Source organism: Ranitomeya variabilis, chromosome 3, assembly GCF_051348905.1.
Source record: "Ranitomeya variabilis isolate aRanVar5 chromosome 3, aRanVar5.hap1, whole genome shotgun sequence".
NCBI classification, from domain to species: Eukaryota; Metazoa; Chordata; class Amphibia; order Anura; family Dendrobatidae; genus Ranitomeya; species Ranitomeya variabilis.
In genome coordinates, this window is record NC_135234.1 from 592017204 (window position 1) to 592029917 (window position 12714).

A 12714-nucleotide genomic window follows, 5' to 3' on the forward strand; every position below is an offset into this window, starting at 1 on the left:
TTGTTAAATAACATACTAGATTTCAATGCAAAAATTACACTGTGTGCAGAACTATTAAGCAAGTTGTATTTTAGAGGATCATTTTTATTATTGATCACCAACCATGTTCTCAATCAACCCAAAAGACTCATAAATATCAAAGCTTAATATTTTTGGAAGTTGGAGTGTTTTTTTTTTAGATTTGACTATCTTAGGAGGATATCTGTTTGTGCAGGTAACAGTTACTGTGCAGAATTATTAGGCAACTTAATTAAAACCAAATACAGTATATTCCCATCTAACTTTATTTTTACCAGGTAAACCAATATAACTGCACAAAATTTAGAAATAAACATTTCTGACATGCAAAAACAAAACCCCAAAACATTGGTGACCAATATAGCCAACTTTCTTTATAATGACATTCAACAGCCTTCCATCCATAGATTCTGTCAGTTGCTTGATCTGTTTACGATCAACATTGCGTGCAGCAGCCACCACAGCCTCCCAGATACTGTTCCAAGAGGTGTACTGTTTTCCTTCCTTGTAGATCTCACATGGTTCTCTATGGGGTCCAGATCAGGTAAACAAGGGGGCCATGTCATTCTTTTTTCTTCTTTGAGACCTTTACTGGCCAGCCACACTGTGGAGTAGTTGGATGCATGTGATGGAGAATTGTCCTGCATGAAAATCATGTTTTTCTTGAAAGATACCGACTTCTTCCTGTACCACTGCTTGAAGAAGTCTTCCAGAAACTGGCAGTAGGTCTGGGAATTGAGCTTCACTCCATCCTCAACCCAAAAAGGTCACACATGTTCATGTTTGATGATACCAGCCCATACCAGTACCCCACCACCACCTTGATGGCGTCTGAGTCAGAGTGGAGCTCTCTGTCCTTTACTGATCCAGCCTCATTTCATCAGTCCATAAAACCTTTGAAAAGTCAGTCTTAAGATATTTCTTGCCCCTGTCTTGATGTTTTATCTAATGTTTCTTGTTCAAAGTTTGTAGTTTTTCAGCCTTCCTTACCTTGGCCATGTCCCTGAGTATCGCACACCTTGTGCCTTTTGTTACTCCAGCAACGTTGCAGCTCTGAAATATGGCAAAACTGGTGGCAAATGGCATCTTGGCAGCTTCATGCTTGATTTTCCTCAATTCATGAGCAGTTATTTTGCGCCTTTTTTTCCTAACACGCTTTTTGCCACCTGTTGGCTATTTGCCATGAAACGCTTGATTGCTCGGTGATCACGCTTCAAAAGTTTGGCAATTTCAAGACTGATACATCCCGCTGCAAGACATCTCACAATTTTGGACTTTTCAGAGCCCGTCATATCTCTGTTCTGACCCATTTTGCCAAAGGAAAGGAAGTTGCCTAATAATTAAGCACACCTTATATAGGGTTTTGATGTCATTAGACAACACCCCTCCTCATTACAGAGATGCACAGAAGCTTATTGATGGTTAAAGGAAGCAACTGACTGCAGTTATTTATTCCAAAGGGTGTGCAACCAAATATTAAATTGAGGGTACCAACATAATTTTGTTTAAAAAAAACATAAAAGCTATCAGACCATGTCAAGGTGGCCCTATTCGGCATGGTCCTCTAGTATTGAAAACTTAACATATTTTAAGTTACGTAAATAGGTATAAGGGCAGAGAACAGCTGAGACCCATGTAGTGGACACCCAGCCCTGGTGAACTATATGAATGTAATATCTAGCTCAAGGAAAAAGAAGGCCACACCCTTATTTGCAAAGAGTGTAAAAAACTAAAACAAAAACCTAACTAGATTAACTGAAATATAGGTTGGTGTGCATGCAGTGTGTAGGCGCATGTTCACACTGGCCACTAAACAGATAAAACCTAAGATAAAATCAAAATAAGCAATTACCCTGCAGTAAATAAACAAACAGCAATAGTGCATGAAAATAATATAGGGTACTTAGTTAACATAATTTTGATCAAAAAGCATTAAAGCCATCCTACCACGTCAAGTTGATCCTATTCAGGACAGTACTAATTAAAAGCCCTGTATGAATGGAGAGGTGGTCAATCAAGTGCTCAGCTGGTCAATCAAGTGCTCAGTTGGTCTTCAGCTCTCTCAGAAGAAAAGAATGAAGTAGCAGTGCATATGATTAACTACTGTTTTTTTCACCCAGGGCTCTGTCAACTTTTGATTTAAGGAGGACCTGCCATTTGCTAAAAAATTGAGTTAAATAACTGGTAAAAATTCTGGATCTCTTCTGATTCTCCATTGATTTCAATTGTGAGCTACATCAGTCCATTGCTGAGATATTCACATTTGATGCTTTAGTTGAGCAGTATGTTTCTTTAAAGCCTGTTCTGGCAGTGAGCATTTTAATCCCTCTCAGATGTTGCCAATGACAGCTGGAGACTGTTATATCAGCTGCCAAGCTGTGATCACCAACATTTGGGAGGGAGGGGTGAAAGCGCATGTCCCAGAGAAGACTCTAAAAAAAATCCACTAAATCACCTAGTTGGACTGCAAAGCAGAGATTTCACATGGTGCACTCCAAAAGAAACAAGTGTGAATACCTTTACAATGGAGCAATTCAGTTCTAAACAGAAAAAAGTGGCAGAATCAGGGGAGCTTAGGATTTTTTCTATTTTTTTATCAAATTTATGCTAGCTAAGTACCCTATGTTATTTTCATGCACTAGTGCTATTTATTTATTTACTGCAGGGTATTTGCTCTTTTTGCTTTTATTTCAGGTTTTGTCTGTCTATCAGTGGTGGTTGGTCTCCCAGGCAAAGAGCAAATTCTTTCCAATTGAGCTTGTAAGCGATGTACTGAAGCTAGCTGGATTGTCAGAACTGGGTAGCGTCAGTGCCACTGCACTCTTCCAATAATGCAAAGCTGCAACATGAGAGAGTACATATTTCAAGACAGTAGAGCAACTATGCCACTGGCCGAACTGTCACCACGAAGCAGAGGAGTACTGAGGTCCACAAGTTGAGATTAGAAAACCTCTTTAAGCTTTATTTACAGTCCTTTTAAAATTTAAGTAATTAACAAGACTAATAGAAATCTGAGAAGTAAAATTATTTCTGACTTCTTTTGGACAGCTAAGAGATATTATTTTTAGGGATCAGGGGACCCAAACAAAAAAGTTTGGGGTCTGTACTGGACACCTAGTGACCAGTACCGAACCCCAAACATGAACTTTTGCTTGTTGAAAGGCTGCAGGGCACCCAGTCAATAAGCTTTTACAGTGTGGGCACTTTCGAAGCCATTGCATCCATACCAAGTTTTGGCAACGCTGTGATTGGCTGGCGCACCATGTGACCCAGCTTGTATAAAGGCCGGATCCTGAGTGCCACCGCCATTCTGCTTTCAGTAGTGTAGGGATAAGATGGATCTGGAGTGAGGGACAGATTCTGACTGCGTACTCTGCAATAAAAAGCTGCTATGTGTACTCTGAAACTCATATCTGTGGGAGTACTTTGCAAAAATGCCACTGTGTGTACCCTGCAAACACTGCCTGGGGAGTACTGTGCCTTTAAGCTGCTGTGTGTATTCTGCACCCTCTGCCTATGGGAGTACTGTGCCTTTAAGCTGCTGTGTGTATTCTGTCCTGGCACCATGTGAGTACTGTGCCTTTAAACCGCTGAGTGTACTCTGCACCTTCTGCCTGTAGGAGTAGAGTGCCTATAAGTTGCTGTCTGTACTCTGCCCACCCCCACGGTGGGAGTACTGTGCCTTTAAGCCATTGTCTTTACTCCTGCACCCTTGATTGTTGAAGTACTGTGCCTTTAAGCCACAGTATGTACTCTGCCACCCCCACCATGTGAGTACTGTGCCTTTAAACTGCTGTGTGTACATTGCCCCCTCTGCCTGTGGGAGTACTGTGCCTCTATGCTGCTCTGTGTACTCTGCACCCTCTGCCTGTGGGAGTACTGTGCCTCTAAGCTGCTGTGTACTCTGCCATCCTCCACCTGTGGGAGTACTGTGCCTCTATGCTGCTCTGTGTACTCTGCACCCTCTGCCTGTGGGAGTACTGTGCCTCTAAGCTGCTGTGTACTCTGCCATCCTCCACCTGTGGGAGTACTGTGCCAAAAAGCACTGTGTATTTTCTGTGGTTTGTGAAATATATAATTGCCATCCTCCATCTCATTGCCATTTCTAGGCCAAATGAATAATTTTTCTGGACCAGTGTGTTTTTTTAGTAGTCTGCAGAATATTTGATCCTCTGATATATTATATCCTCTGTCAAATAGACTAACTTCATGTCCTAAATGTCACTTTATTAACTCCGATCTGATGCACGGCCTTTGGTCTTGCCCTGTGTCAGTTTCATTTTGGGGACTAGTTTCAAACTTGGTTAACACTATTTGGGGTTCAGAGTACACCCTATCTCCTTATTTAGCCTTATTACACTTCGGGAATGATGTGGATAATCATGGCAGAAAGGTGGGTGTTCCCCCTATACTGATACATACATTGCTTACCGTATATACTTGAGTATAAGCTGACCCGAGTATAAGCCAGACCCCTAATTTTGCAACAAAAAACTGGGAAAACTTAATGACTCGAGTATAAGCCTAGGGTGGAAAATGCAGCAGCTACCAGCAAATGTCAAGAATAAAAATACTGTAGATACCAATAAAAGTACAATTAATTGAGACATCAGTAGGTTAAGTGTTTTTGAATATCCATATTGAATCAGGAGCCCCATATAATGCTCCATACAGTTCATGATGGGCCCCATAAGATGCTCCATACAAAATACGCCCAGGGGTGGGATTCAGCCAGTTCTCCCCGGTTCGATGGAACCGCTTGTTAAAAAAGTAGCCAGTTCCCTGAACCGGGGAGATTCAGAGCCGCGATCCGGTACCACGCCTCCCAACCGTCCTTGTCCCGCACTGTGCAGAGCCGCATCCCAGGCTCCAGGTGCAGAGAGCCGCACACCACATATATGGCTGCCGCTGCTCTGTGCGCACAGGACCTGTGATGAGGTCACAGGAGGGGAGGAGTTAGGAGTCACATGATCAGGGGCCACCGTGTATTTCAGGACTCTGCTGTGCTGGTTGTCATGGTGCTGGACGACGGTAAGCTTATGTGTGGGGTCAGGAGTTGTTTACCCCCTTAATGACCGCCAAAACGTCTTTTAACTGACCTGAGATATAAGAGAATAGCGTCCTCGTAAAGGTGACAATCCAGCAGCTATCAGCTGTACACTATAGCTAACAACTTGCTGCATCAGCCATGATTGCACCGTCCAAATCTGTTTAACCCCTTAGATGCTGCTGTCAATAGACTATATCATGTAAATGGTTAACAGAGTAACTGCTATTTATCCCAATTTGTGCCCTCAGATCATGATTGTGTGGTCCTGATGTTTGCCAAGGCAATTCATGACCAAATAGTGGCCTTACAATCTGCCGGCTGTTGTAACCTGTTCAGAAGTTAGCGGCATTTAGGCCTGTCCCACACGTCCAGATATTTCCGGTACCGGAAAAATCGGTACCGGAGTTATCCGTTTCCGTGTGTCCGTGAGCTCACGTGGCACATCAGTGTGGCACACGTGCGGCAGCCGTGTGCCGCCCGTGTGCCGACTGGGTACCACACGGACCGTGCTGGAGACAGCGCTACAGTAAGCGCTGTCCGCAGCGTGGTGCTGAAGCCACCATTCATCCCTTCCCAATTTGTGGGACCCCTAAAGGCACTTCAAACATGGATAGGTCCCTAAAAAAAGAAATTTTGTATATTTCCTAGAAAAAAATTAAAAAATTACTGCTACATTTTTAAACCTCCTAAAATGCTAACAAAATAAAAGAACATTTTACAAATGGTGCTGATGTAAAGCAGACATCAGGGAAATGTTGTTTATTAATGTTTTGCTGTGGTATGACTCTCTAGCTTAAAGGGATAATCATAAAAAATTTGAAAATTGCTAATTTTTTAACATTTTTCTCAAATTTGGATATTTTTTATAAATAAGCACAAAACATATCGACCTAAACTTACTGTTATCATAAAGTATAATGTGTCACGAAAAAACAGTCTCAAAATCACTGGGATTTGTTAATGCGTTCCAGAGTTATTACCAAATAAAGTGACACTGATCAGACTTAAAAAATGTGGCTTCATCACTAAGGGGTTACAGTGTGGATGTAGTAGAGCCGTGTGTGTGTGTATGAGGTGTGTGTGTGTGTACAAGGTGTACAGAGCTGAGCCATGTGTGTATGAGGTGTACAGAGCAGAGCCGTGTGTGTGTGTACGAGGTGTGTGTATGTATGAGGTGTACGGAGCGGAGCCGTGTGTGCATGAGGTGTATGGAGCGGAGCTGTGAGTGCATGAGGTGTACGGAGCGGAGCCGTGTGTGTGTATGAGGTGTACGAAGCGGAGCAGTGTGTGAATGAGGTGTACGGAGAAGAGCCGTGTGTGTATGAGGTGTACGGAGCGGAGCCATGTGTGTATGAGGTGTACAGAGCGGAGCCGTTTGTGTGTATGAGGTGTACGGAGCGGAGCCATGTGTGTATGAGGTGTACGGAGCGGAGCCGTGTGTGTATGAGGTGTATGAAGCAAAGCTATGTGTGTGTATGAGGTGTGCGGAGCTGAGCTGTGTGTGTGTATGAGATGTACGGAGCGGAGCTTTTTGTGTGTATGAGGTGTGCGGAGCGGAGCCGTGTGAGTATGAGGTGTACGGAGGTGAGCCGTGTGTGTGTATGAGGTTTACGGAGCAGAACCGTGTGTGTGTATGAGATGTACGGAGCGGAGCCGTTTGTGTGTATGAGGTGAACGTAGTCGAGCCGTTTTTGTATGAGGTGTATGGAGCAGAGCCATGTGGTGTACGGAGCGGAGCCATGTGTGTGTATGAGATGTATGGAGTGGAGCCGTTTGTGTGTATGAGGTGTACGGAGCGGAGCCGTGTGTGTATGAGGTGTATGGAGCAGAGCCATGTGATGTACGGAGCTGAGCCGTGTGTGTGTATGAGATGTACGGAGCGGAGCCGTTTGTGTGTATGAGGTGTACGGAGCGGAGCCGTGTGTGTATGACGTGTAGGAGCTGAGCCGTGTGTGTGTATGAGATGTACGGAGCGGAGCCGTTTGTGTGTATGAGGTGTACGGAGCGGAGCCGTGTGTGTATGAGGTGTATGGAGCAAAGCCATGTGGTGTACGGGGCTGAGCCGTGTGTGTGTATGAGATGTACGGAGCGGAGCCGTTTGTGTGTATGAGGTGAACGTAGTCGAGCCGTTTTTGTATGAGGTGTATGGAGCAGAGCCATGTGGTGTACGGAGCGGAGCCGTGTGTGTGTATGAGATGTATGGAGTGGAGCCGTTTGTGTGTATGAGGTGTACGGAGCGGAGCCGTGTGTGTATGAGGTGTATGGAGCAGAGCCATGTGATGTACGGAGCTGAGCCGTGTGTGTGTATGAGATGTACGGAGCGGAGCCGTTTGTGTGTATGAGGTGTACGGAGCGGAGCCGTGTGTGTATGACGTGTAGGAGCTGAGCCGTGTGTGTGTATGAGATGTACGGAGCGGAGCCGTTTGTGTGTATGAGGTGAACGTAGTCGAGCCGTTTTTGTATGAGGTGTATGGAGCAGAGCCATGTGGTGTACGGAGCGGAGCCGTGTGTGTGTATGAGATGTATGGAGTGGAGCCGTTTGTGTGTATGAGGTGTACGGAGCGGAGCCGTGTGTGTATGAGGTGTATGGAGCAGAGCCATGTGATGTACGGAGCTGAGCCGTGTGTGTGTATGAGATGTACGGAGCGGAGCCGTTTGTGTGTATGAGGTGTACGGAGCGGAGCCGTGTGTGTATGACGTGTAGGAGCTGAGCCGTGTGTGTGTATGAGATGTACGGAGCGGAGCCGTTTGTGTGTATGAGGTGTATGGAGCGGAGCCGTGTGTGTATGAGGTGTATGGAGCAAAGCCATGTGGTGTACGGGGCTGAGCCGTGTGTGTGTATGAGATGTACGGAGCGGAGCCGTTTGTGTGTATGAGGTGTACAGAGCAGAGCCGTGTGTATGACGTGTAGGAGCTGAGCCGTGTGTGTGTATGAGGTGTATGGAGCTGAGCCGTGTGTGTGTATGAGGTGTACGGAGCAGAGCCGTGTGTGTATGAGATGTACGGAGCGGAGCCGTTTGTGTGTATGAGGTGTACGGAGCGGAGCCGTGTGTGTATGAGGTGTATGGAGCAGAGCCATGTGGTGTACGGAGCGGAGCAGTGTGTGTCTATGAGGTGTACGGAGCGGAGCAGTGTGTGTGTATGAGGTGTACGGAGCTGAGCCATGTGTGTGTATGAGGTGTACGGTTCTGAGCCGTGTGTGTGTGTGAGGTGTACGGAGCTGAGCCGTGTGTGTGTGTATGAGGTGTACGGAGCTGAGCCGTGTGTGTGTATGAGGTGTACGGAGCTGAGCCGTGTGTGTATGAGGTATACGGAGCTGAGCCGTGTGTGTATGAGGTGTGTGGAGCTGAGCCGTGTGTGTGTATGAGGTGTACGGAGCGGAGCCATGTGTGTATGAGGTGTACGGAGCAGAGCCGTGTGTGTGTGCGTATGAGGTGTACAAAATGGAGCAGTGTGTGTATGAGGTGTACGGAGTGGAGCCATGTGTGCAAGGTGTGCGGAGTGGAGCCATGTGTGTATGAGGTGTACGGAGCTGAGCCGTGTGTGTCCGAGGTGCACAAAGTGGAGCCGTGTATGCTAGGTGTACGGAGCAGAGCCGCGTGTGTACGAGGTGTACAGAGCGGAGCCGTGTGTGTCCGAGGTGTACGGAGTGGAGCCGTGTATGCAAGGTGTACGGAGCAGAGCCGCTTGTGTATGAGGTGTATGGGTGTATGGAGCAGAGCCATGTGTACGAGGTGTACGGAGCGGAGTAACTATGTGTGGCCATTATACTGTACGCAATATCATGTGTAGCCATTATACAGTGTGGAGCATCATGTGGTGCCATTATACAGTATAGAGCATCATGTGTGGCTATTATACAATATGGAGCATCATGTGTGGTCATTATACTACAGTATTGAGCATCATGCGAGGCCATTATACAGTATAGAGTACTGTGTGGCCATTATACAGTATGGAGTATCATGTGTGGTCATTATACAGTATTGAGCATCATGTGTGGCCATTATACAGTATGGAGCATCATGTGTGGCCATTATACAGTATTGAGCATCATGTGTGGCCATTATAAAGGAGCATCATGTGTTGCCATTATACAGTATGGAGCATCATGTGTGGCCATTATACAGTATGGAGCATCATGTGTGGCCAATATACAGTATGGAGCATCATGTGTGGCCATTATACAGAATTGAGCATCATGTGTGGCCATTATACAGTAAGGAGCACTATGTGTGGCCATTATACAGTATGAATCACTGTGTGTGGCCACTATACAGTATGGAGCATCATGTGTGGCCATATTTTTTTGTTTATAATTATTGCTGATGAAACAGTGTGATCAGCAGTGCTAAATGGGTGTGGTAGGAATGTGGATATGGGTGTGACTAGGTGTAAAATGGGTGTGGTCAGAGGCGTGGCCTAAAATTTGCCGCTACGCGCGCCGCAAACTTTACCTTCTTTCCCTTCTTCAAAAGTTGGGAGGTATGGTTTGACTGCGCCCCTACCTCTATATGTTTGAGGAAAATGTGTGTAAATGGGTGTGGTTTTCCTACACACAAACACAGATTTAATCCCACCCCTGAATACGCCCCATATAATGCTCCATAAAATTTATGATGGGCCCCATAAGATGCTCCATATTAAAATATGCCCCATATAATGCTGCGCAAATGTTGATTATGGCCCCATAAGATGCTCCATACAGATATTTGCCCCATATAATGCTACACAAATGCTGATTATGGCCCCATAAGGTGCTCCATATAAAAATGTGCCACATATAATGCTCCATACAGTTCATTATGCCCCCATAAGATGCTCCATATAAAAATGTGCCACATATAATGCTCCATACAGTTCATTATGCCCCCATAAGATGCTTCATATAATAATGTGCCACATGTAATGCCGCTGCTGCAATAAAAAAATGACATACTCACCTCTCGTTGCTGCCCGCTGCTCCTCAGCGTCCCATCTCCACAGTGACTGTTCAGGCAGAGGACGGTGCGCACAATAATATGTCATCGCGCCCTCTGACCTGAACAGTCTCTGCAGAGGATGCAGAAGGTGGAACGAGGAAAGGTGTATATGAAATACTCACCTGCTCCCAGCGCGGTCCCTGGCAGCTTCTCCCGGACAGATGGTCTCTGGGAGCCGGCAGCTTCTTCCTCTGTTCAGCAGTCACTGGTACCGCTCATTACAGTAATTAATATGCTGCTCCACCCCTATGGGAGTGGAGTCCATATTCATTACTTTAATGAGCGATACCACGTGACCGCTGAACAGAGGAAGAGCTGCGGGCGCCGGACCATGGGACATGCAGGGACCGCACCAGGAGCGCCAGGAGCAGGTGAGTATGTGACAGTCGTTGCTCCCCCTCACCCGCCGACCCCCCCCGCCAACCATGACTCGAGTATAAGCTGAGAGGGGCACTTTCTGCACCAAAAAATGGGCTGAAAATCTCGGCTTATACTCGAGTATATATGGTATATTGGTGAAGAAACTGCTACTTAAATATTGGCTAGATCCAAAGTCCCCCATTGTAGAATTGATAGCACAAATGAAGCATTTCATGGAGGCGGAGCAAAGGCATGCATGATGTAATAAAGAAATGCAAGTGGGCAAGTTTCTTCTAAAATGGAGGCAATTTATTGTGAATTGTTGCTCTTTGGAGCAAAAGGAATATGGTTGAGCCGTTTAGATCTACAGCATGGTATATACTTGAGGATCTCAAGAACAACCTGAGGCTATTGCAGCTGAATTAAAGTAGGGGAGGTCATTTCTATGTCAGTGATCATAGTTTATAATTTGATTACAAAATAACAGTTTTTCATGATGTTATTCAATAAAACTCAATGTCATCTAGGTCACATGTTTAAATAATTGATGATAGTTTAGAGATTTTAATTTTAATTTTTGTGTTAATGTCATGCCAGCTGAATTTGCAAAAGTCTGTATTATCTGCCCCGTCTGCACACGGGTATTTGATATTCTTCTACAGCCTGGTGTGTTAACGTATTTTCTGAAAATTTCAATAAAAATTAGGTTTTTAAAAAAAGAAATAAATAATTGGCATCGGCCATCTTGTTACCATGTCTAGTAGGAAAGTTTTAGCATGCAATCTATCAGGATGCGAGGTGCTGGTGTAATGGTGCGAATAACCCCTGATCAAGGTAATCAAATTGACCGCACACTCTTGAGTTCAGGTGATGCAAAATCATTTTATTAAAGTTCATGAAAAAAGGGGGATATGACAGCAGCAAGGCGTGGGAGCGCCAACACAACCATAATACAAAGCTCCCTCTATCCAATACCCTGTACTGACGACAATACAGCATTTTTTCTATGTTAGGGTATGGCTCCACGGTCCGGAGGGGCGGCGGTATCGCCGCAGCGGCGAAGCCGCTTAGCGCTAAGCCCCGCCCCCTTCCTGGGACGCGATCATGCCGGATGTGTTAACTCTTCACATCCGGGATGATCGCTCGCTCCCATAGGGCCCTGTGATATGCCTTGCGGGGACGCTGCGTCCCCACAAGGTGTACGGGCATGCTGCGATCTGAAAAGACGCGCAGCATGTCCGTAGTCGCAGGGCCGCCGCGTGCGGGTTTCCACGCATAGTGGAGACGGGATTTCATAAAATCCCCTTCACTATGCAGGAACATCTGGACGCTGCTTGTTTGACGCTGCAGCGCTGCGCAGCGTCAAACAAGCAGCGTTTCCTGAACGTGGAAACATACCCTTACTCTGACCTGGAGATTCTCTTCCTCCTCCATTAACACTATTTGATCAAACCCTATCCTGCAACGATCAACGACATAATAAGTAAGGACCAGAATGGGTCGAAACGTCTATAATGTACTGTAGTTGCTTTGTATTGCCATATCCCCTTTTTTTCACGGACTTTAATAAAATTATCTTTCATCTCCTGAACTCAAGAGTGTCTAATGAATTTGACTGCCTTGTTGCCATTTCTAGGCCAAATAAATAATTTTTCTAAACCGGTGTGTGTGTTTAATAGTAGTCTGGGAAATAAATAATTGGCATCAGTACTTTTCTAAGCCAAACAAATAATTTTTCAGGACCAGTGTGGTTTTCTTAGTAGTCTGGTAAATAAATAATTGGCATCAGCTGTCTCTTTGCCATAGGCCAAATATATAATTTTTCTAAACTGGTGTGTTTATAGTAGTCTGAGAAATAAATATTTGGCATCCGCCATATTGTTGCTATTTCTACGTCAAAGAAATAATTTTTCTAAAGCGGTGTGTTTTATAGTAGTTTGGGAAATAAATAATTGGCATCAGCCATTTTTTTCCATTTCTAGGGCAAGAACATAATGTTTCAGGACTGCTGTGTGTTTTCTAGTAGTGTTGCCAATTATTTATTTGCATCAACCATCTCGATGCCATAAGTAAGCCAAAGAAATAATATTTCAGGACCACTGTGTGTTTTCTAGTAGTGTTGCAAATAAATAATTGGCATCAGCAATCTTGTTGCCATTAATAGGACAAGGAAATACATTTTCTGGACTGATGTGTTTTCTAGTGCTGTTGCAAATAAATAAATCTACTCTTCCACCATCTCTTTGCAAGTAGTGTTTATAAAAAACACTACCAAAAATGAGGAAAGCATCAAATAGGGGACTT